The sequence below is a fragment of the Rutilus rutilus genome, assembly GCF_951802725.1.
Source record: "Rutilus rutilus genome assembly, chromosome: 1".
Taxonomy (NCBI): Eukaryota; Metazoa; Chordata; class Actinopteri; order Cypriniformes; family Leuciscidae; genus Rutilus; species Rutilus rutilus.
In genome coordinates, this window is record NC_140209.1 from 34211031 (window position 1) to 34236228 (window position 25198).

The following is a 25198-nucleotide window of genomic DNA, read 5'->3' on the forward strand; positions in this document are numbered from 1 at the left end:
GTATTCATTAACACACTATTGGTGAAAAGTACACTCGCTGACTGAAATGTGCATTTGATGGACACTTTACTATCCCATGAGGCCATGGGAGAGGATCTGTGAATGGACGTGAAGCGACGCAACTGATGCTGGTAGGTCACATGATAATAACAACATGATGGATGTAGTACGTCCACATTTTTATTCACACATTCGTACTATATAGAACAGAGTTTTTTAACAGTCAGGATTAAGTTTCAAACCAAATGTAGTTCCTACTATACAGTATGCGATTTCGGATGGAGTGAATGTTTGGCATGGTTAGCATAGTCTCGTTAGTTTCTACCAACCCTTACGAAAAATAAGTTTATTCAAGTGTTCTATTAGTATACTTCTTTTAAACTAAAAATAAGAAAGTATACTTTCAGTCTACATTTTATATACTTCTCAGAAATATACTTACAATTACACTTAAGTGTACTTGACTTATACTGAGTGAAAAGTCCAAGTATATTTGGCCTGTACTTGCATTTAATCTTTTGATCGAAATATACTTAGTTAGAAGTATAATTAAGTATTCAAATTATACTTGGCTTGTAGTTGTGTTAACTCTTTTGATCGAGTAGCCTATTAAATATACTTTTTTTACATAGTTTTACATATACAGTCTTATGAAACTTACATTGTTTGAAAATATTGATTCGAATATTGATATAAAACAGATATGTTTCTAATTCTGCGTATCTGAATTTTTGTGTAGGCTAGTCCACTGGTAGTGTATAGGAATTTACTCTAATTCTACTTTTCCCCTAGCCTGGCTAACGTCAGACCAAGTCTCATTGAGACTTGGTCTGGGAACTACGTGCGCATTTTCTCGTATTTGAGGCGTGGTTTACGAATGCCCAGAGCCGTTTATTGGGCGCTATGAATGTCTATCAAATGCGCCTGTATGTAGCTCATAGCCAATCGCTTCAATTATACCAGATGACGTATGTAGAGTGAGAGAAATTCGACGAGGAAAAAGACGATGGGTCAAAGATTTATTTGTACACGATGGCTTTTAGCGAATATTACCGTTTGTGAAAGATAAACATGAGGGTAGAAGGTAACGTCGAGTCTGATATAAACAAACTGCTTCGGTGTCGTCATCATCTTGCTGCTCCCTCCCCGTTCTGTGATTGGTTCCCTTTTTCAGGGGAAAAATTGTCCCATGGTGTCCAGACTGCCTAGCAGCGTGAATAGAATCGCGCTGCGAGCAAGGCAGTATGGGGAAACCCAGGCTACTTTTCCCCACCATTGACTGAATTTTCCAGCTATCCATGTTTTCACTGTTATACAGTAGGGGGCGCTATGACACATCTTCTAGTACAGAATCTCTGGATCAAAAAACAGGAGAAGAAGAAGCTGAAACAAGTGATAGAAGATTGCTCACACAAATGTAAAATAACGTGAGGTGATCATCAAACATGAAACAGCATGTAAATCAAAACTGCTTAATGTTACCAAATGAAATGTCGAACCCATGAAGAGAAAACGACTGTGAAGCTTTGAGGACTCGATCTACTCCATCTGTGTTTTGATCATCGTTCTGAATCTGATTAAGGCGTAAGTCTTTGACAAAAAAGTGATTTTCTCAACTTTTTTTGTTTAAAATGTTGCCTTTCTTTATGAAACTTACCGACATTCGAGTGTTGATAAAAAAAAGTATGCATGAAGCTAATAAAATGTTTTTTTTTTTCAAATTAAAGTACAGTTAAAGGTATTTTTCAAGTATAAAACATAATATCTACATTTGAACATGGTAGTATACTGCAAGTGCAAAAATAATATATGAATAGTAAACTATAAGTATAATGTTATGTTCACTTAAAGAAAACTTACAAGTATACTTGCAGTGTAAACTACTAAACAAGTAGTTTACTGAGAGTACACTTCAGTGTGGACTTTCATAAACTAAAAAATTAACTACTTATATTAAAATAGTAAACTACTAGTATACTTATAACTTCACTTGTAGTACAGATGCATTACATATGAGAAACCTAGTTGTGTACTTAAAGTTTACTACTGTTACACTTATAGTACACATAAACGTATACTTTTATATACTAAAAGTGGGCCAATTTAGTCCCAAGCAGTATTGAAATAGGACACTTACAAGTTTACTACAAGTACACATTGATATTAGTATACTTACTACATAAAGTATACACTTGAACATTACTTAAGTATACTTAATAAAATTAACTTGAAGTATACTTCTTTATCGTAAGGGAACCTAAACTAATGAGAAAATTTAAGTATTTTATGAGGTGGCAATTTTGTAAGAATTTATGAGATAGTATTGACTCCTGCTGTTAGATGCCTTAACTACCATCTGGATAGCTTTCTAAAGTCGGCATCGAACGGAAGTTGCGACAGTCTTTTGTTCTCAAATGAGATGTATATCCCAGTGAAATGGCTTCTCAAACTAGAAAAAAATGTTGGCTAGGACTTGATTTTGTCCATGGGGAACTGATTGGATGGTTGTGGTTTGCTCTTGCAGTGATGTCATGTGAGTGACAGGTTGTCCCGCCCTCACGCCAGTAAACACATCATCAGAGAAGAGATGTCACTGCAAGAGGAAGTGGAATATATTTTTATTAAAACTCACGAGGACATTGCATATTGATTTCATGGTGACTTTAATTCCAGTAAACACTTCAGACCACAACTGAGATACATGTTTAGGATAAAAAGCATATAGTGAATGCATAGAACCTTTTCCTAATATAAAGAACCTTTTGTGGAATGGAAAGGTTCCATGGATGTTAGGTTCTTCATAGAACCATGGATGCCGATAAAGAACCTTTATTTTTAAGAGTTCAAACTTAAGTATATTATTTCCATAAGTACTCTTTTTAAAAGTTTGCTGAAGTTCTTGAATCAGAATGATTTAATGAATCTAAATTATTTGATTCATCAATTAATAGGCCATATTTCCTGGAGGAAGAGCCCAGCAATCAAATCTTTACTGAAAGGAGAGAGCAGTGGCTCTTTTTTACTTGGTAACAAAAGCAAGATAGACAGAGAAGCTATGCGGGATTAAAGTATTGACATGCCGAGTGTGGCATCAGAACAGACAGACTCCCGCCGCTGACACAACCCTTACGCAAGCCATCCTTTTCTGAGGAGGTGGTCAATAACGGCTTATCTCCCTCCCCAAAACTTTGAGACGAAAAAGCCTTTCAGGAAGGAATTAGCAGGCGCGACTCAATTTGCGGGCAACAAATGACATGAGAAATGGAGCGTCTGCACATATATTCTCATTTTTAATGCAAAAAAAAGGTTTTGTCCTAAAGCAATGCTATTTTTTGCTTCAGACGCTTGAGTATTAACCTAGAAACCGAGGTAAAATTGTGTATCAACAGTGTGACTGCCTGTTGTAATTTTTAAAGTTCCTATCGAAAGTGACAAGGACATAACAGTGTCCTGTTTCTCCCATGACACATGCTGTTTCAGGTGTAAAAGTGTCTTTCACCTGCTTAAAGCGTGGCCTCATTATTATGGCTGATTAAACCCTTCAGTAATTAAGGCCAGGGTACCGCTGTTTAGAAATTATGCTAATTTTCCAGCCCTCTTGCAGACAGGGTCTCCCTGTGCAGCAGCGATTCCAGTACAGAATAGCATTAGAGAATGGAATAGGGCACATGCGAATGCCTCTGCTTGAACGCTTGAATTTCGGAAGACAAAACTGCTTGAATATTCCCGTGCTTGAATATTCCGTTAAAACGGGGCACTGAGGGGGTCTTACATTTTCTACCTCTGCCAGCAGAAGGTTTAATTGATCTCGTGGTCCACAGGTACACAATGTCACAGCTGCATTTTCATGTCAGAGAAGAAAGCGCCTTCTGTTGTTTGGCATCTGTCTCAGCTGTCTAGTGCATTTATGGGAGAAGAAAGAGACTTGGGCTACTGAACCTGGATGAAAGGCGAATGGAAACGCAACTCTGATAAAATCAAAATGACAAATGTATTTTTGCGCCTTGACAAAACCTTTTGGTGTGCTTGCATTTGCAATGTATTTGCACTGATAAAAAAAAAAAAAGTGATAGACTACTGTTCAAATGAATACTTTTATTCAGCAAGGATATTTTAAAATGATTAAAAGTGACAGTTGTCACATGTTAGGTGCAATCTACGCTCCCACGGACCGTTGGCTGAACGTCTGATGCATATGGCACACGAAATGGGAAACACTTCGGGAGTTTCAAAGCCGTAATTTGGTTGAATTCTACAGGATTTCCGAGAGACGTGTGTGTTGCGTTATTCAACGTTCCATCTGGAAACAAAGCCGTCGTGAAGCCAAGCCCCCTCATGGAAGAAGAAAGCCATAGGGCCCTATTTTAACGGTCTGAAACGCAAGTATCAAGCGCGAAACGCAAGTAACTTTGTGGCCGGATCTCGGGAGCTGTTGCTATTATAACGGCGGGATAAATGACTCTTGCGCCCGACGCAAATCTAAAATGGGTTTGTCTGAAGTATAGGTACATTTCTCATAGGTGTGGTTTGGGTGTAACGTGAAATAAACCAATCAGAGCGTCATATCACATTCCCTTTAAAAGCAGGTGCGCTTGTTCCATGGCGGATTGCTATTATAACGCCGGATTTGCCAGGCACACACCAGGAGCGGTTCACAGCCGAGGAGACCGACGTTCTAAAAGACGAGAAGTGACATTGTATGGGGATGGGAGAAACCCACCCTAATTAGCTTTGGTTAAACAGGCGTATAATAATTTGGGTAAATGATTTCCCTTGTGTGGTAATATTTTTCCTTGTAATTATGTATGGTTTGCAAAAATGGCAACTGCTGCGTCTGTGTAGATGAGAGAAGCAAAGTGTATGCGCGTTGTGCACACACAACATTATGGCCAAGCATGCGCCCTTAAAATAGAATCTGAACGCGCCACTGAAAACTCACTGATTTTAGACTAGGTTTTTCCTGGTCTGTGGCGGAATTGTTTTCTGGAACTGCAAAATAGCACCAGGAACGTTTGCGCCGGAACACACCTCCTCTTTTTGCTGAACCGCCCCCGGGAGTGCAAGTTCATTCCCTAATTTACCGCTTTAAAGTCCGCTGTGCGTCGGGTGCAGAATGATACATGCGTCGGTGTACAAAGTCAATTGCGCTGGGTGCAAGATAGGGCCCATAGTGTTTACAACTGTGACAATGAGCACCGGGTTTTCAAAAGTATGAGAAATTCACGGCTTTATTGTTGCAGTAAACTTGCACAACGTTCTTGAATTAATAATTTATTATATGCACACCGGTCTGTTATTGTAGGGACATCGACTTTACATTTTCACGCCCCTAAACATGACGTGGAACAAAGCAAACTGCGATTGGTTGCTTTACATTGTCGGTCTGGCATCTTCTTGGGTGGTTCTTGGTCAATGAAAGCTGCGATGAGTCCAGACCTTCTGTCGTCAGTCTGAAGGTCTGGCTGCACGAGACTAGGTGCAATCCAAACTGCAATGACTCAGGTAGATACTTTAATATACACGAGCCCAAGATACATGGAGAATCCACAACGCACACAAAACTATAACACAGACAATAACCGAAAGTGAACCGTAACCTGGGTAAGAAGAATTAGTAAACAGGGAGACGAGAACTAAACTGAAAGTAAAAACAGGAAACACAGGAAAATGAACAAAAACACAAGGAAACATAATGTGACCCTGACAACATTAAAGACATTTATAATGTTACAAAAGATTTCTATTTTAAATAAATGCGGTTTGTTTGACCTTCCTATTCATCAAAGAATCCTGAAGCAGCACAACTTTTTTAAAAACATTGCTAATAATAAGAAATGTTTCTTGAGCAGCAAATCATCATATTAGAATGATTTCTGAAGGATCATGTGATATTACAGGAATAAATTACTTTTTTAAATAGATTACAATATAAATTGCAATTTAAAACAACTGAAAGCTCTTTTGAATTGTAATACTATTTCACAATATTAGTTTTTCAGTATTTTTGATCAAATAAATGTAGCCTTGGCGAGCAAAACAGATTTCTTTTGAAAAACATTGAAAAATCATACCAACCTGAAACTTTTTATTAATCATGTACCAGTAGGTCAATAAATGTATGTTTGATTTAAGTTGAAATTTAGGCTACGTTTATACGTGGCCGGTTATTTTCATAAACGGACATTTCACCCTCTCCGTTTTCAGAAAAGTGTTCGTTTACACAAACCCGTGTATATGCTGTCAAGAGCATGCCAAACCTGTAGGTGGCAGTGTAACGAGAAGTTCAAGCCCATGTTAGCCAATCAGAATCCCGAAAATATAGGTCGCACCTCTGATGCAGTGCAAGTTCTGTCGCATACTGTGACATCGACTGCCTAAAACTCAATTTTTCTCAGTTTACATGCAAACGTGCAAACAGAGTTTTCCAAAATCTCCACTCTGGCCAGAGTTTTAAGAAAGAATCGGTTTCAGAGGCGAATTCTCCGTTTGCGTGTAAACGAGGGGCACAACCAAAGGGAAATGTCTCCGTTTTTCAAAATAACCATGTACGTGTAAACGGGGCCTTAGAAAGCATAGAGAAAGTGTGTAGACTTCAGAATGTCGACCAGACAAAAATACTGGCAACCCCAGTTTGAGTCTGAAATGTGTTATGATCCATCAATCCTAGCAATAAAATATAAACAAAGTAAAAAAAATAATATATGAACCAGAATGCAAAGATTTACGTGCACCAAGAAGTCTAGGTACAATAAACCATATAGAAAATCTGATCCAGATATTTCTTCCACTATGACACACAAAAAAAGATGCCCTAAATGACAATGGCAACATATAGACAGACATTTACTCTTCTTTTGTGTCAGTAAATGGGTCATACACTATTTTAGATAGAGTAGCACCAAAACTTCAGAATATGTCCAAGTTTGGTCTGCGTTTAAATGGGCCAGTGCCACTCATTTGAACACTTTCCTTTTCAAACAATTGGGAAAAGGGCATTTATCACATTTATCTCCAGTAGTTAACCTACTTTTGTTGGTTTGGAATTGACACATACAAGAGATCTTGCCCTAATGCAGAGTCCTGCAGTGATCTCTCACAGTGATTGGGGGAAATGCACATTCAATTAGCTGAAACTTTGTGCTAAAGTGAACAATACTGAAACATACAAGTAAATAAAAAAAAAAAAAAAAAAAACAGGCTTTGTAACGGTATGTTATTGTCTGTTTGCGAATTGACAAGCATGGTTTATTCAAACATAACAAACCCTAAAATTAGAAACAACCCATGTGTTTTAATCCATGGTATGATATGTTTCTGATCACGGGAGGTGTGACAGAAACAGTCAGACTGACTTAAATAGGACATCTTTCCTTTGAGACATCTGAGTTGTCTTTTTGTTTTTCATCTACTTTGAACTACTACCCCTATTGGTAGTGTGATTTGAACTAAATCCAAACTACAGTAATAGAATAAAACAGACACCAAACTTTTAGAGTAATAAAAGAAGGTTGTGATTTAATACAGGCCAGACTTGCTTTTGGTCTTTCTGCACAGTTCTCATCTTTCTTTAACAGCAGGTTACTTATTCCCTTAGACATCAGAACATCTCCTGCTCCATGTGTCTCAGAAAATGAGTGTTGTGAGTGTTTTATATCAAAAAGTGGATGTTCTGGTGATAGACTCTCAACATGAGGGTGCGATAATGCAATTCAATTTTGATGTCTCCTGATATGCTGTTTTCACATTAATGGGCAAAGACCAGTTTTTTACTATAAAGGATGACAAAAATCGGTGTTACTAATCCATTCATGATTAGGCTAAAATCGTAGATTCAAAATCTGCATGAGGAGAGGAATAATAAAGGTTTGTTGTTGTTGTTGTTGTAGTTTATATTAACTTACAGGAGTAGTTCAACCAATGACATAATATAATTGATTATATATGTTTGATTATTATAAGTCTCTTATGTTCACTAAGGCTGCATTTATTTGATCAAAAATACAGTAATATTGTGAGATATTATTGCAATTTAAAATATCTGTTTTCTATTTGAATCTATTTTAAAATATAATGTATTCATGCGATGCAAAGCTGAACTTCTCTTTAGGCTGTAATAACACATCTGTCATCATTTTATGTCTCTCATGTTTAAATGGCCTCCAGTCATACCTTTAACAAGACATCTGAAATGTGTCTGCTTTTGTCACCATTTCTTTTCTGAAAACCCTGAACAGAAGTGTTGTTCTGTGGTCAGATAGCGTCCAGTATATAGTGTCATCTTAATGGTGATGGTGGACCGGCCCAGTCCCTCTTAAAGCCCTGAGGACGAGGCACCGGTCCCGCTAGCAGATGGGTGGGTGGAAGCACAAACTGCTACTACTTTATTAAATGAAATGTGAATTCATTTGGAGGCCATTGGTCATGTTTTGCTAGGTTTGCATTTACTCTGGAGACTTTTTGACAGGGCTTTTTTTCACACTCCCCCTGCAGCACTCTCAGGATTTCCTCAAATGTTTCACACATACAGCTCATGGTATTTATAAAGTGGATTATGGAACTAATTAATTGTGGCAATAGTCCACTTTAAGTTGGCATGACTGAGTGTACACGGAAAGAGTTTGCCACTTTACCACTGACAGACATTAATTGCCTTTGAAGGGAACATTTTATGGGGGATTCTTTTTAAATGTAACAGTTTATTTAAACTCTAGCCAAAAATATATATTATTTATGTATTGTTTTTATGGCCTGTCTGATATAATAAGATATGGTGAGAATTTGGATCTCATACCTGAGGAGGACGTAACTCAGAAGCCCAAACTGAGCAAAAGTATGCAAATTGGTGCAGTTTCTGACATTCATGGCCAAATAATAAGATGATAGCTTCTAATGTAAATCAGTGAGATCTTTATAACAGTATAACTTACATAAAATGCACATACGTTGTTACTCTATGACTCCCAATAATATGTCTTATTAAGATGACATTTAAATGCTTAGTTTTATAATCAGAGTTTCCATTGTAGGGGGCAAGAAATATATAATGGTATGCAATACAATGATGATTCAGAGATACAAATAAATGTTCCTAGAAAGATTGATGGATTTGATACATAATATTAGATTTTTCTAAAAAGTGATGTACTGTATGCATAATCAAGTAAACCAAAGTTGCTTTAGTCCAGTAAGTGTTCATCTTGAAATATAACTAACATTTTTAATGTTGTTATGTAGTGATTGTATTTACTTTCACTCACTCTCAGAAAAAAAGGTACAAAAGACAGTACCCTTCAAAAGGGTTCTAATATGTACACATTTGGTACCAATATGTACCTTTGAGGGACTTATATGCACTCTTTAGGTACAAAGGTGTACCTTTTGAAAAGGTACCGCCACAGTGACAGCTATTGTACCTTTATTTCTGAGAGTGCATTTATTACAATGTTTGTACAATTAATGTACAATAAAATAAAATAATGTACAGTTATTTTCCCAAAAATTTTCCTCTTTTCCTTAATCAGTTCATGGTGGATAAAATCAAGTCCTACATTTTTTTCTCATTTGAAGATCATTAAGTCAGACTGCATAAGTATGGTTTGCGAATGATGATTTACATTGATATGCAGTATATAAGAGTATATCCTGAGCAACTGAGGCTTTTGGCTGTCGTGGCTAAAAAAAGGCTGAATGAATATCATTATGTAGTACAGTACGTTATCATTAACACCAGATAATTTTTCCTGTGAGTGCTTGGAGGTGAACAACTTTAACAGCTTTTGCGAGACAGTAATGTATTCTGGACTATAACAAATGCTACATGTGAACGGACATTTCCTTTTCCTTCTCTGTCTCTCCTCTGTTGCATCAATTGGTAGTTTGTCCTAGCCATCACACAGGGTCTCTCAGTCACGAGTGGGGATAAGGGTCGTCATTGTATGTCAGGTCTACTGACTTCCAATCATGCAGAAATATGGTTCACGTGCTACAGATGGACAAAGCAATAGCGAACTACAAGTAAAACTATGACACTAGGTGACCAAAGGTTTAATAACATCCATTGATAACTCTGCTTTATGTGTCTGTGTGTGCGGGTGAATGATTATAATTATGATAATTTGTCTGCTTTATGTGTCAGTGTGCGCAGGTGAATGCGTAAGGCAATTATTCATAATTATACATGACTGCCACAAGGTTGTTTCTGGCATTTAAGGTTATTTCACGGTTCTGTTCACATCTGGAGTCATGGATTGTGGTTTTGCTGGCGTCTCATTGTGGTAACCTTGCAAGCTTAAGCTCCTGGGATGGAAAGCAAGAGCCGTGTAAGAGCGAAAACATAGATTTTTGGTGGAGCAGTGCTCTGATCGAAATGTTTATTTTAATTACAAAACAGTTAGTTGTCTGATTGGCCACATCAATTTTTGTTAATAGAACTGTTGTATAAAATCACTTTTGTTCTTGTAATATTGCTTATACAGAGTATACAGAATAAGTAACACTGTCCATCTGTGACTTATCAGGTCGAAAATACTCTCTGGCATATTGAAGTAAGACCGTAATCAACAGTTAATGGAGTCATGCAGAGACCTGAGCGGATGAAGGGTTACTGTAGCATTTCTAAAGGGCCATTTAATTGATTAACACTCCAGAATTACAGCAACCTGGAATCAACCTACGATGTGACTCGCTGATTCAAAGCATGAACTCTCAAAAAAGTTATTCAGTTGAGGTCTTTCAGTACATTCAAGACAACGATGTACTAAAAATGGAAAAGTTTTTCCTCTGTGTTTCGCGCACAGACAACCACGTCGTCAAAATGATCCCCTTTCACAAAGATCCATGAAAACGACTAAAAACACTATATCGTCCATGCCAGGCCAGTAGGTGGCGACGTAACTTTGTAAAGAAACACTAGGGGCCCTATTTTAACGATCTGAAACGCAAGTGTCAAAGCGCAAAGCGCAAGTAACTTTGTGGGCGGGTCTTGGCGCTGTTGCTATTTTCCCGGCGGGATAAATGACTCTTGCGCCCGACGCAAATCTAAAAGGGGTTGGTCTGAAGTAGCTTCATTATTCATAGGTGTGGTTTGGGCGTAACGTGAAATAAACCAATCAGAGCGACATCTCACATTCCCTTTAAGAGCAGGCGCGCTTTTTCTAAGCGGATTCCTATTATAACGGCGGATTTGCCAGGCGCGCGCCAGGAGCGGTTCACAGCCGAGGAGACCGACGTCCTCGTCACGGCCGTAAAACACAGAGAAGTAACATTGGGGATGGAGAAACAAACACACCCAAATTAGCTTCGGTTAAACAGGCGTATGATAATTTGGGCGTATGATTAAATGTGTAAGCTAGATTTATGCCTATTTTATTTTCACATCTTCATGGACACAACAATGATTTCCCTCGTGTATTAATATGAATAAATGAATGAAATCTTTATTTCGAACAATTAAAAAATAAATTAAACCAAAGACAGCAACACATTAAATATCCATCAATAAAAATAAAACAAAATCAAGAAAAACAAAACCTTTTTTTTTTTTTGCATAATAATCACACTGTTCGTAAAGGGATACGTAGAAGCCCTAGGCTTATCAAGACCTACAAGACCTAATATTTTTCCTAGTAATAATGTATGATTTGCAAAAATGAAAACGGCTGCTTCTGTGTAGATGAGAGCATCAAATTGTAATGCGCGTTGTGCACACGCTACATTGATTATGGCCAAGCATGCGCCCTTAAGATAGCATGGATAACATGCGCAACGCGCCACTGACTTTAGACTAGGTTTTTCCTGGTCACTGGCGGAATTGTTTTCTAAACCTGCAAAATAGCATGAGGGAACGTTTGCGCCGGAACACGCCTCCTCTTTGCGCTGAACCGCCCCGGGGAGCGCAAGTGTATTTGCTAGTTAACCGACGTGCTTCTGTGGAGGGAAAAGTCCGCTTTGCGCGGGTGCAAAATAGGAATGATACATGCGTCAGTGTACAAAGTCAATTGCGCTGGGTGCAAGATAGGGCCCTAGGTGCCAATAGACTGAACTTGTAATATGCATATGCATGACGTCACTGTTTTCACAAATTCACATTTTTGTAGTTTACACGGAAATGATTGAAAACAGTGCCGTTTAAACGACCCTAAATATATAGAAACTAACTATATACTGAAAATACGTAAAGACATTTTCAGACAAAAGTAGAACCAACACTGGTACTTTGATACTAGTGGATACCATAGACTGGAAACAATAGACGTACGGCCCTATCATACACCCAGCGCAATGCAGTGCCAAGTGCAACGCAAGTGTTGTTTGTTGGTTTCAGCCCGACGCAGTTATCATTTTCACGTCCTGCGCCAAGTTGTTTAAATAGCAAATGCATTTGTGCCTATTTATGCACCCATGGGCGTGCTGGTCTGAAAATGAGGTGTGTTCAGGTGCGTTACTATTTTGAGGCAACTGAAATAGACTGCGCCATTGACCAACAAAAACCTGGTCTAAAGTCAATGGCGCAATATTTTTTTTGTTATTTAAAGAGGTCCTGAAAGGACCTTATTTAATAGGCGCACATTATTTAATGTGCGCCTATAGGTGGGTCCACAACGTGGTACATTCAGCCTATTACACACACAGGGATGCGCAGCAGCACACAAACTAGCAAAATATTACAAATAAAAGGATTACAATGTAAAATATCAATATTATTGACATAAAGATGGAATCCGTCTTATCCTGTAGATGGTCTGCTTGAGCACTTTAACCTTGTGCACAAGCAGATCCATTTGCGCTCTGGAGACGCGTTCAGTCTTTTTCGCTTGCAAATTCCGCCATGTAAATAGCGAATCCGCCATGGCTATACCACAACTGGCTTTTTGCCCGAAACACACCCATTACTCATTAAGAGAATAGGGACAATCCTTTTAGACCATGCACCGCGCTCGCCAACCATTTTTCCCGTCGTTATACTAGCAAAAGTGGATTCGGAATCCACGCCCTAAGTGCAATTGCGCCCTGCGCTTAGACATTGCGCTTAGATCGTTAAAATAGGGCCCGTAGTGTCCATGACGTCACCCGTAGGTTTCTGAAGAGCATTTTTGAAGCCCAAAGTGGGAGGAGTGCACCACTCGTGGATAACTGAAAATTGGCAAAGAGGCCGGATTAACTGAGGGGCCTTGACGGCTAACAGACAGCAGACAAACGGCTAGTCCAGCAGCGGTAATCCACCTGTCACTCAAGGTGGATTCTTAATTATGCAGAACCTTAAGGCTCAATATAATTTAAACGGATGAGTTATAAAAAAATTCACCCCCCTCACAGTTGTCATGAAGGGCAAAATTAGCTATATAGACCAAAACCACTTTTTGTACCAGGCTGTAAAAAAATGTTTTCTGCTATAAAGTTTTACCATGGGACTGACTCTCTTTTGGAGCCTGTCTCTAGCGGCCAGTCGATGAATTGCAGTTTAAGTCACTTCAGTGTTGGATTCAAGAGAGAGACCGGAAGGTTGCCGCTTGGTCGATGCTTATATTTTTCACTACCCACTGATAGACAGTTGTTTTTAAATGCAAATAAGTGTGTATTTGTGTGTGCACTCTGTAAAGAGCTAGCCTGACGTCGTCATACTCAGATTTAGTCAGAATATGAGTCTGATACTGCTCCATTGGGCTGTGATTATGGGGCGTGTTTCAACCGAACCAGGAAAGAAAATGCCTCTGCACTCAATTGGATAGACCTACAACCAATCAGAGCAAAGGAGTAAGTGACGAATGCCAGCCAGGATTCCGGGCTTCTGAAAAGGAGCTGGCAACGACCGCTGGTTATGCCCACCTCGTCGTGCACGCCGAGTTGCATCTCCAAGATGCCCATTTCGGTTGCTTCTTTCACTTGGCCCTCCATGAGTGCGACCGAAGGAGAAACCACAATGACCACAGGGTTTTCATTGCGCCCCATCTTCTTAGCGACCATCGGGGCCAGCTGATAAATTAAACTTTTGCCGAATCCTGTAGGAAGGACGGCAAAAACATCTTTCCGATCGACAAATGCCTTGATCGCGGTTCTCTGTTTCTCTCTAATTAATTAATGCGCTGTCGATATCTTCTATAACAGATGGCGGAATCTACACATCTCAATTCTCCAGCAGCAGCCATCTTTGTTGTAAACAAATTCAACCCAAATGCTCTTTGGTGACGTGGATGATTACGTTACTGTTGATCAACTGTCCATCATCGTATAAAACCCGACCTGACCATTTGATTGGTCCAAACAGCTCTGGTTCGAGCATAGTTGCTCCACAACGGATCAAGTCCAGACCGAACTTCCTGACCTCAAATGTTGTGGGTGGGGCTAAGTTCGGCTGGCATCCAGGCTAGTAAAGAGCATCAACGGTTTCTATTTGCAAAGGTTTTTATTTTATTTTATTCTGAGCATTATAGCCAATAACAGATGTCTGTTGAGTTCTGCACGCTCCCGAATCCCTACTAAGTACTTATCAACAAAGTGAACCAAGGAAACACATGACAAGATCGAATGACAGGTTCACGAGGGGAGCAGGGAATCTCATGACAAAAACAGAAAACATGACTATGACTAATAAAAAATAAACTTCATAATATAAGACAGGACATAATAAACATGAACTAAGAGCATGAAAACATGAACAGAGAACAAATACATAAAAAAGACGTGACAACTGCACTTTATTCTTGGTTATTTACCGGCAAATGAATCGGAAGTCTTGCACATTCACACAAAATAGCTTACTTTCGCATTGCAAAACAAGGTGGATTTGTATATCCTCACACAGTTAAATTAAATAGTAAACAGTTCCAGTAGTTTTTGCTATACAGAAACTTGTACAGAGAACCATGAAATATTGGTCCAGACTGAAATTTTTAACTTACATCTCTTAATCTCTTGAAATATGTGATTTTGCCATATAGAATTATAAATTACTTAAGAATGATGTTGAATGAATAAAATAAATGTTATATTAAAAATATAATATTAATTCAATATTTAATGAATAAAATCAAATATATAGATGCTAAAAGACTAATTATTGATCCCAAACCCATCCCATGTAATGAGGCATATAGTGAAAAGATTTAAGGCATAACATTTTTTATTAGTTGAACATTGTTACATAAGCGAGAGCTCAAATTTTCTGGTTTTGGCTCTTACGTCAGTAAAGGTAAGTAGCTATCTCAGCAAAGTGGCATTGAAACTCTTCTGTGCCCATCACAATCCCGAATTTGGCAGTATTTGACACTGGGATCTCAGTGGGAAATCACTCCACCCCTCCTACACCGCTTCAGACAACACGACAGAAGTATCCGTCAACAGGTTATGTGTGCGTGCGATTTTCTGTTGTGCTCATTTGATTTTCCTCTTGAAACATAATTAAATCATATGCTGTATACTGAACGCTTCACCCTGTGCATATTCAGTTGATGTGTATTTTTGTAAACAGATGCACCATATGCATTTACCATATTGCTTTGTTTGTTTTAGATTTATATTTTTATTTATTTATTACCATGTTCTGTAGGTACACTGTGAGGTGACTAAATAATACTGAATATGTAAAAGCATTGTGATATCTTATTTTCCCAATATGTCAAAAACTAAGATAGACATAAAAATGAATAGCAAAAACAAGTTTCCATTAAAATGGATATTCAAAACCAAAAACATTTATTCTAAGTAATCAGTCACATGTCAAAGACTCCAGTGAATCAAGCAAGCTAAACAGTCAGACAAGGGGTCAATGTTTTGTTGATTAACACAGTCCCATTAGGTGGGTGATGCTACAACATCACAATTCGCCTGCAAAAAGCATATCTCCATTGATGGCCATTCGGAAACTCTATTGTTTATTATTTTGTGCTCTGACAAAATAATTGTTGCAGGAAACAGGTAAGTGTTTCATTATATTTTTTAAGTAGATGTCTTGCCAGTAAGCAATATTTGAAAGGGTCCGAAAAAACTGTTTATTTAACATATATATATATATATATATATATATATACATATACAACATATATATATATATATATTTAAATCAATTGTATTCATAATACTAAACTGAAAGAAATTGGTGCAGATGTTATTTATATGGCCAAAAAAGTCAGTTGAAATTCTGATAATGTAAATAAGATCAGACTACTTACTGATGATATTTAAAGGTTTACTTTTATGATCAAATGCAATGTAATACATTGATGATTAAGAGATCCTCAACATTCTTCAAAAGACTGATTGATCATATTTAATACTCACATTTTTCAATAACAACAACAACAAAATAATTGTACGCATACTCAAGTAAACCTAAATTGCTTCAGCCCATAAGTGTTCATCTTGAAATATTACTAAAAATATAAAAGTTATTATTTGGTTTACTTTATAAAAATCATTAAAGATTTCACAGCAAAAAAGTATTTTACTTACATAAAAAGTATAACCTATGGATGTAGTAGATATAAAAAGCATGTAGTAGATTGCGTGCAACAGGTTTTATAGTAAAGTTTTGATCATGCTGATAATTTAGAGGCCTTAGAATTGTGCAAACCAAATATGATACAGTAAGAATTATAGGGTTAATTAGTCACTTTTACAGCTTCAAATCACAAACTTCCTGCAGCCGAACAACTGCCATTGAGATGAATGGGAATGTCAGATGCCTGTCTGTGACATTGACAAATGCAACACTCCCTCTCATGGACACGGACATGGACACGGGGACAGACACATACACACACACACACACACACGCACACGCACACGGACACGGACACGCACACGCACACACACACACTCCTAATAGATTAGCTTTCCAATCTCACAGTGATGAGTGGCATAAAGTTGACTAGCACACACAGTTGGGAGCTCTAGACCAAATGTTGAGATGAACAGATGTCTTTGAGAAAATTCATTAGCATATCCATCTTGTTTGATTATGAGATTCAAGAGTGATTTTCACCTTCAAAACATTCAGAATGCAATCTGACTGAATCGTTTGGGAAGAATATACCTTTAAAGTCAGTGCACATGCATGATCACAAGCACATACACACACACACACACACGCATGCAAACCATATCATCCGGGGAGTGGGATCCTTTGAATGAGTCCCAAGTGACTCCCTCCCCAGCCTCCTCATGGCTGATCTTCTCTGCCGCCCGCTGAGCAGTCGTGCAGCCCGGTGTGTGATTCAGACAGAGATGAACGTTCTGCTCCATTTAACACATATGCTGAAGTTTTCCAGCAGATGTACCTGATTGACATCTATCATTCCATCTGAGCTCACTCACTTCCTCCAGCGATCTTTGGGGACTTCAGATCTTCAAACTTCACAGTGCAATTTTATGAACTTTAGATATGTTTGTAATATACAATACTTATTTTATTTGACAGATATTAAGCATGTGACTGATGAATACTGCAATAGGCAATGAGCTATATATATATATATATATACACACACACACACACACACATATACAGTTGCAATCAAAATTATTCAACCCCCATTGCAAATCAGGCTTATTGACAATATTTACAGATTTTCAGCTGTTTGCAATAACAAAATCAAGCAAAAGTAATTGAAATAGCTCATCACAACAAATAATTCAAGTGGTTTCCCCAAATTTAACTGAAAATGTAACTTTTAATGACTTCTGCAGTTCTCATGATTAGACAGCATGATTATTGCACAGGTGTGCCTTAGGCTGGCCACAATAAAAGGCCACTCTAAAATGTGCAGTTTTATCACACAGCACAATGCCACAGATTTGTCGCAAGTTTTGAGGGAGCGTGCAATTGGCATGCTGTCTGCAGGAATGTCCTCCAGAGCTGTTGCCCATGAATTGAATGTTCATTTCTCTACCATAAGGTCTCCAAAGGTGTTTCAGAGAATTTGGCAGCACATCCAACCGGCCCCACAACCGCAGACCACGTGTAACCACACCAGCCCAGAACCTCCACACCCAGCATTTCCTCCAAGATCGTCTGAGACCAAACACCCGGACAGCTGCTGCAACAATCAGTTTGCATAACCAAAGAATTTCTGCACAAACTGTCAGAAACCAGTCTCAGGGAAGCTCATCTGCATGCTCGTCATCCTCATCAGGGTCTCGACCTGACTGCAGTTCACATGTGCTCACATTCTATGGCGTCTGGTACTTTGGAGAGGTGTTCTCTTCACGGATGAATCCCGGTTTTCACTGCACAGGGCAGATGGCAGACAGCGTGTATGGTGTCCTGTGGGTGAGCGGTTTGCTGATGTCAACGTTGTGGATCGAGTGGCCCATGGTGGCGGAGGGGTTATGGTATGGGCAGGCATATGTTATGGACAACGAACACAGGTGCATTTTATTGATGGCATTTTGAATGCACAGAGATACCGTGACGAGATCCTGAGGCCCATTGTTGTGCCCACATGAGGTGATGGTCGTGGATGAATGATCCACGACCATCACCTCATGTTGCAGCATGATAATGCACAGCCCCATGTTGCAAGGATCTGTACACAATTCCTGGAAGTTGAAAACATCCCAGTTCTTGCATGGCTAGCATACTCACTGGACATGTCACCCATTGAGCATGTTTAGGATGCTCTGGATCGGCATATACGACAGTGCGTTCCAGGTCCTGCCAATATCCAGCAACTTCGCACAACCATTGAAGAAGGAGTGGACCAATGTTCCACAGGCCAAAATCAACAACCTGATCAACTCTATGCGAAGGAGATGTGTTGCACTGCGTGAGGCAAATGGTGGTCACACCAGATACTGACTGGTTTTCGGACCCTATAATTCACCTGTCATTGCCTATTATATACATATTATATATTTATATATCACACACGTATATATATATATATATATATATATATACACACATATGCATATACATATACATATACATACATATATATATATATATATAAAATTTAAATATATATCAAATATATATATATATAAAATTTAGAATCTGTATTTTGAGTGTTTTTTTTTTTTTTTTTTTTGTCACTCGCAGAGTATGCCACTTTAATGAGAGGAATACAATTGTACTGAGGAACACTTAAGTCAGAAAAATAACTTTATTTATTCACATCTGGCCATCTGCGAGTGTTAATTTTGTACCCTGTGGTTACATGTTACAAGTGATGAGCAGAGAAAAAATATTTCAATTACAATGGCAGCATGTGCACGCTACCATTAAACATCTGCTTCATTAGTTAATGAATAGAAATAATCTCGAAAGAAGTTCTGGCAGGCCTTGAGAGACGTGCTGATGCGAGCGTTGCGTTGAAGAGCAGGACTACACTAGATCAGCTTGTAGGGACCTCAGGTACCTGTAACAGTAATTGCAGTTGTTAAGAGCTCAGAAACATTTAATAGGTGTAATTATTCTGACATTCCACAAGGATGTTCACGTACACTGCAGGGAAAGAGCAGCAATGCATACAAACCAGGGGCATGTCTGTGCCATGTGCTTAATACATCTTTTACTTAATACATTTTTTTGTTGACATTATGCATTAGACATCCTTTCCTAATACATACTGTCAAAAAAAACTGAAATGATCAAAAGTGGGGAACATGATTGGTCAATTATGCGAGCCATATTCAAACTTGAATTTGTGAGCATTTAAATTGTAAAAAGAAAATATATCCTTGTAAAAAAGCAGTACAATTTAGTTTTCTTTTAACGTATACTTAAAAAAAAAGAAAAAAAGAATAGCCTACTTATAGAAATAATACACTTTAAAATAATACGGATGCAATGTTTTCGGACAATTGCAGTTCTAATTGAATTAATTGCAATTAAATGAAATTTAAAGTTTACATTTATATATATTTTTTTCCAGTCGGCTAATGACAGCTGATAGTCGAGCTTGACCATATAGCCTGCCTAAACTAACGCGGTGCTTGATTTTTATGTTATTTTGGTAACACTTTATTTTACAGTGTCTTTGTAATAACAGTAAATTAGGCATAATTACATGCAACAAACCCTTAACCAAATTCTAATCCTACCCTAACCCTATAGTAAGTACATGTAGTTAATAAATATTACTCAGTACTTAAATATATATTACACTGTAACAACGACACCTTAAAATAAAGTGTAACCGTTATTTTATTTAAGCGTGTGTCATTACACATTTACATTGATGTTGTAATTTAGAACAATTAAAATATATTACCTTAAATGTAATAATGAATAACACACTACAGTTAAAATGATTTTAAAAAGTACTTTACATGTGCTTTAGTGTGTTAGTAAACACATCAAAATTATTTAAGTATGTTAAAAAATTTGACTGAAGTATGTTTTAAAAAAATATGACATTTTACTCTTGTTGCCTTTTATTTCAAGTACAATATACTTTTCAAATTGAATTAACCCATTAAAATTCATTATAAGGATGAGAGAGAGAGAGAGAGAGAGAGAGAGAGAGAGAGAGAGAGAGAGAGAGAGAGAGAGAGAGAAATAAAAATTGTGTTAATTGTGCCACTGTATGCCTAATCTTCTGTATGACTGTATGCCTAATCTGAAAAATCTTCCAATGCCTCTCCCATAGCAAGGGAGCTTTTTCGCCTCTGCCAATTATCCTCAGTCTGCCGCTCGAGACCGTCGTTTTATCCGTACATTGAAACACTGATGGATTACCAGTGTGAGATGTGAAGAGGAGGGCAAACTAAATCATACAGGCCGAGTTCAGATGTGTAGGAGGGCGAGTCCAGACCATGAAGACACAGCAGACAAAGTTAGATGGAAGTCCCATCACCTCTTCACGACACCCTTTGAAGGATTAAGCCTTTAAGCGTCTGAAAGTTTGCCTTTTAATGGAAACAGAGAGCAAGGATTAGACAGATAAAAATCACCTCTATAGAGGCGACACTCCCTGCCTCCACATGCACTGAGGTGAGATACATGTCAATGCTCAGGGGAGGAAGGGATTAATTGTTTGCTCCCCTCGGTGATACAATCATGTTTTACAACCGGAGCCCTGAGGGAGGACCAGACAGCTTCTGCCAGTCGCTGTGCCTGCTGAAAGTATTTTTTAATTGGATATGAGAAATGAAGACTTGCTAGGAACAACTCAGTCTTGTGTCGACAGACTTCTGAGTAAAGCCACCAGCTCTGGTTTACAGTGCAACAGGTTCTTGCCAGGAACTGCCCATTAAGACGAGAAAAGGCTGCCTGACTGACCTGGAAAGCTGCCAATCACAGTTAGTGTTGTTTTCATGTGACATTTACTCTGCAAAAAATAACTTAATACATTTTGCAATTAGTGTTTTTGATTAATTATTTAGTTTCAGTCACTGAAACAAAGGAATTTAATTACGCAACACTGCATAAGATATGTGTCATACATTAACCCATGGGTCATTCTAAAAAGAATCCTGGGTTATCTCACTTCATGTTTCACACTGATCATAATTTACCTGGGGTTAACAACAGTTAATCCTGGTTATTCACATTGTACATTCCCAAACCCTGGGTTAATGTCCTTATTTGCATATTTGCGATGTCAGTGTCACTGATTGGACGAATGCTGCAAGCAATATGTTTACACAAAGGCTATAAAATTGCACATCCTCATATTATATATTGCTGACTACTATAAAGTTTATATTTGATGGACCTTTCGGACTATAAAGGTAAGAATGAAACGGTCTCTTTTTCACACCAATTGTCATCAGTACTTTCACAATAGCACTGACGTGGCGACCACGAAACAACAAGCAGATGTAGGCTACGGTCCGGTGGACAACGGAGGTGGAGAAACGGCTGGTCGAAATGTGGCAACTCGACTGCCTTTATAATGTCTCCTCATGTAATGTCTACAGCAATTTGCAGCGACACAGTATCCATTCTGTTTACATACGCTTCCCCGTGAGATCACGTGTGGTGCTAAATCTGGCATGATAATCTTAAGAATATCTTGTAGTTTGTTATGCACCATGATTTTTAAATCTTGTAGTGTGTGCAGGTTTGAGATTTGTAAGAAGAAAATCTGTGAAGATTCTCCTTATGCAACCAGATTTCACAAACTCTGAGTATCTGTCAATGATTTGATGCCACTAACCTGACGCAGACGGAGAGTGAAAGGACTTTACGGGGTCCGTGGGTGTGCTGTCCGGAACTACTGTGAGAAGAAACAAACACTGTTGAAACCTTTCTTTCAAGTCATCAGGATTATTTAGCCTATAATAGTTCACTTTCTTCTATCTTCTGCGTATCTCAGTTTGTGATGTCCGTGAACTGTTTCTGCAGTTTTCTTTGCTGCTTTTACAATGACAGCTGAATGACAAACAAGGTCCTCTCGAAACCTTATTGAGACTTCTGATGGAGCAGCTGGCACTAGAACGTGAACGCGGTTACGCACGCCCCTTATTTCCATATCATGGCCACACTGCCAGCTATAAGTGGACTGCACTTCCATCACACAAACACAGAAAAGGCCCTCTCATGCCATAAAAGACACAGCATGAAACATGCAGTGATGAGAGGAACTATACGGGGTGGGGAATTGCACCGCTCAGCTCGGAAAATGTGCCTGGAGTTTATGGATTTTGAGGTTGCTGTGGCAACAGCAGCAACCGTTCTTTGAAATAGCTTTAGAAGAAAATTTTGACAGTCTATTAAAAGCAGGGGAGACTATAGGAAAAATGCACATCATTTACCATGTTCATCCTTACATAAAAAGAGGCTCCCCGTGGACTCATCCATTTCAACCGCACCCCAATACGTTTTTTTTTTTTTTTTTATGTTGAATGTTATGAGTTCTTTTGGCCTCTCCTCATTGTTCCTTTCAGGTGGAGTCTCGAACAGATCCATTATCTGCCCTCTACTAAAGGTACAGACAGAGTTTAAAAGCAATTAAGAATCTGTTCATTTCAACAGAGGAAATTACCATTCTTGAATGTTCATTTGCAGCGCAAATTATTTCACAATTATTGCATATTCTCAGCCATTTATCTCTCTTTAAAGAGATCAGAATGTACCGTGAAGCTGGAAAGCGTCTCACTGGAAATATCACAGAAACCGACGACAGCAACTCAAGTGAATGTAGGTTGAGGAGGAGAGAGATGTGACATTATGTAAACAGACTCTAGTCGAGCTGAGAGTGGCCGCTAAAGCTGTGGAAGTGACAAATTCTCAGCGGGGAGACGGAGACGCAGCCCGATGGATCTGGCCGAACAATAGGGATGGCAACGGCTTCTGCTGCTTCGCTCTCTATGGAAACATGCAGAACAAGAGGGATTACGGCAGCACGGAGACCGTCCAATCAAACTGTGCCCACAAAAGCCTTCGTAATCAAAAAGGCTTCACATGAGAATAAAGGTGCTTCTCTGAATCTTGACATGCTGATGATAGCCTTAGGCACAGGAAATCATTTCAATTACTAAAGCAGTCGATAATGTTGCAAATTTCCATTGGATTTTCTTTTTTTTTCCTCTCACAGTCCTTACTGTCAGTGAGGAAAACATTGGTGTATCAACTATTGTCTTGCACCACCTAATGTTGCCTTTGTAGTCGCTTGTTGGTTCAGAGGATTCTGTCAAAAACTTGGCAAATTATTATACATATAACAGTATTAAGTAATTGTATCTATTTGTGTATGTGCATATGTGTAATAACTGTTTTCTATTTGAATATATTTTAAAATGTAATTTATTCCTGTGTGTCAGGGTTATGTTCAGTTTTGTTCAGTTTGATTGTGTTTTAGGGGATGTTTACACGACACCATTTTCAACTAAAGACTGAATACTTTTTATGCGTTTTGGCCGTTCGTTTACCCGACAACTGCGTTTTGGGTGCCTGAAAAACGCAAACTTTTGAAAACGGGTTTCAAAGTGTCTCCGTGTAAACAACAAAAACGTGAATCTGTGAAAAAGATGATGTCATGCACATGCGTATTACGTGTTCAGTCTATAGTGTTTCATCGCCATCTAATGGCCTGGCAGCAGAATACATCGTTTTTAATCGTTTTCGCGGATCTGTGTGAATGGGGATTGTTTTGACAATGGTGTTGTCTGTACGAGGAAAACTGTTGGGCTCTGCCTTCCCTCTGGGTCTGCCTCAGTCCTCCGATGAATTCCTGGTTCCACCTCATCCACTTTGGCCTCCAGGACCTACGGTGGCACCCAGTCTCTGTGTCTCCTTGGCTCCGCCTGGGTCTCCAACTCTCCTGGATCCACTGCTGGAGGTCGGGCATCTGACTCCTCCCTGGATCGTCTGCTCTGGGTTCCTTGTTTTCCTTATAAAAGTGTTTGGTTTGAATCTTTATCCTGTGATGACCATGGGACATGGGGCTAACTCGTCTTCTCTTATATCCACTTAACCATCGGGTTAGATAAACAAAATAGTATGAAAAGGTCAGTTTAGAATAAGAATTTAATATTATATAGCACGAGGCTCACGCTACATATAAGGTCTTAATATCAATGTCACCAGACAGCATATTCTTTTAGATCCCTAGAGACTTTTTTAAATTGCCCTTCACTAGATTGAAAAGTTCACATTTCACTATCGCAAGCCTGCCCAGGATGGGAATTCAGGTCTCCAGATAAAGTCGTAATTGTTCTGCCATTCTGCTGCCAGAATAGACATCCCGCTCTCTTCCTCCAAACCCTGAGTTTCCCAAACTCTCCCAGAGTTTTTCCATAAAAGAGTGAAAACCAAAAATAGAACCGATACAAAGACTCACAGCATCTCTGCAGTGATGAAAAACTGCAAACTGCACTGACTAGTCAACAAGTTCAGTGTGTTGTGTTGACTAGTCATGGATCACAAGACATTGGTCATGCTTGTTGTGTGCAACTGCAGGAAGAAAATTCCTTACAGAAACTGTGAATTGGACATTTGCGTTTTTGGACCATTTATGACAATGCAAGCAGCATGAATCTGACAATGGACATGCACACTTTCATTTCTCACCTGCACAGAAATTCTCAGTTCTCACACACTTTCCGTCAAAGCTTGCCAGAAACAGCAAAGACTGCTGAAGCTGCATTTACATAATGTAAACAAGGACTCGCCAAGTACTCTGTTACTTTTCTGTACTACTAGTCAGCTATTAAATATTAGTAGTTGTGCGAGCTCTTATGGAAGACAGGAATCAGAAACTGTTTGAGAATTTTCATTGATGTTTCACCACAGAAAAATAAATAAAGAGCCAGC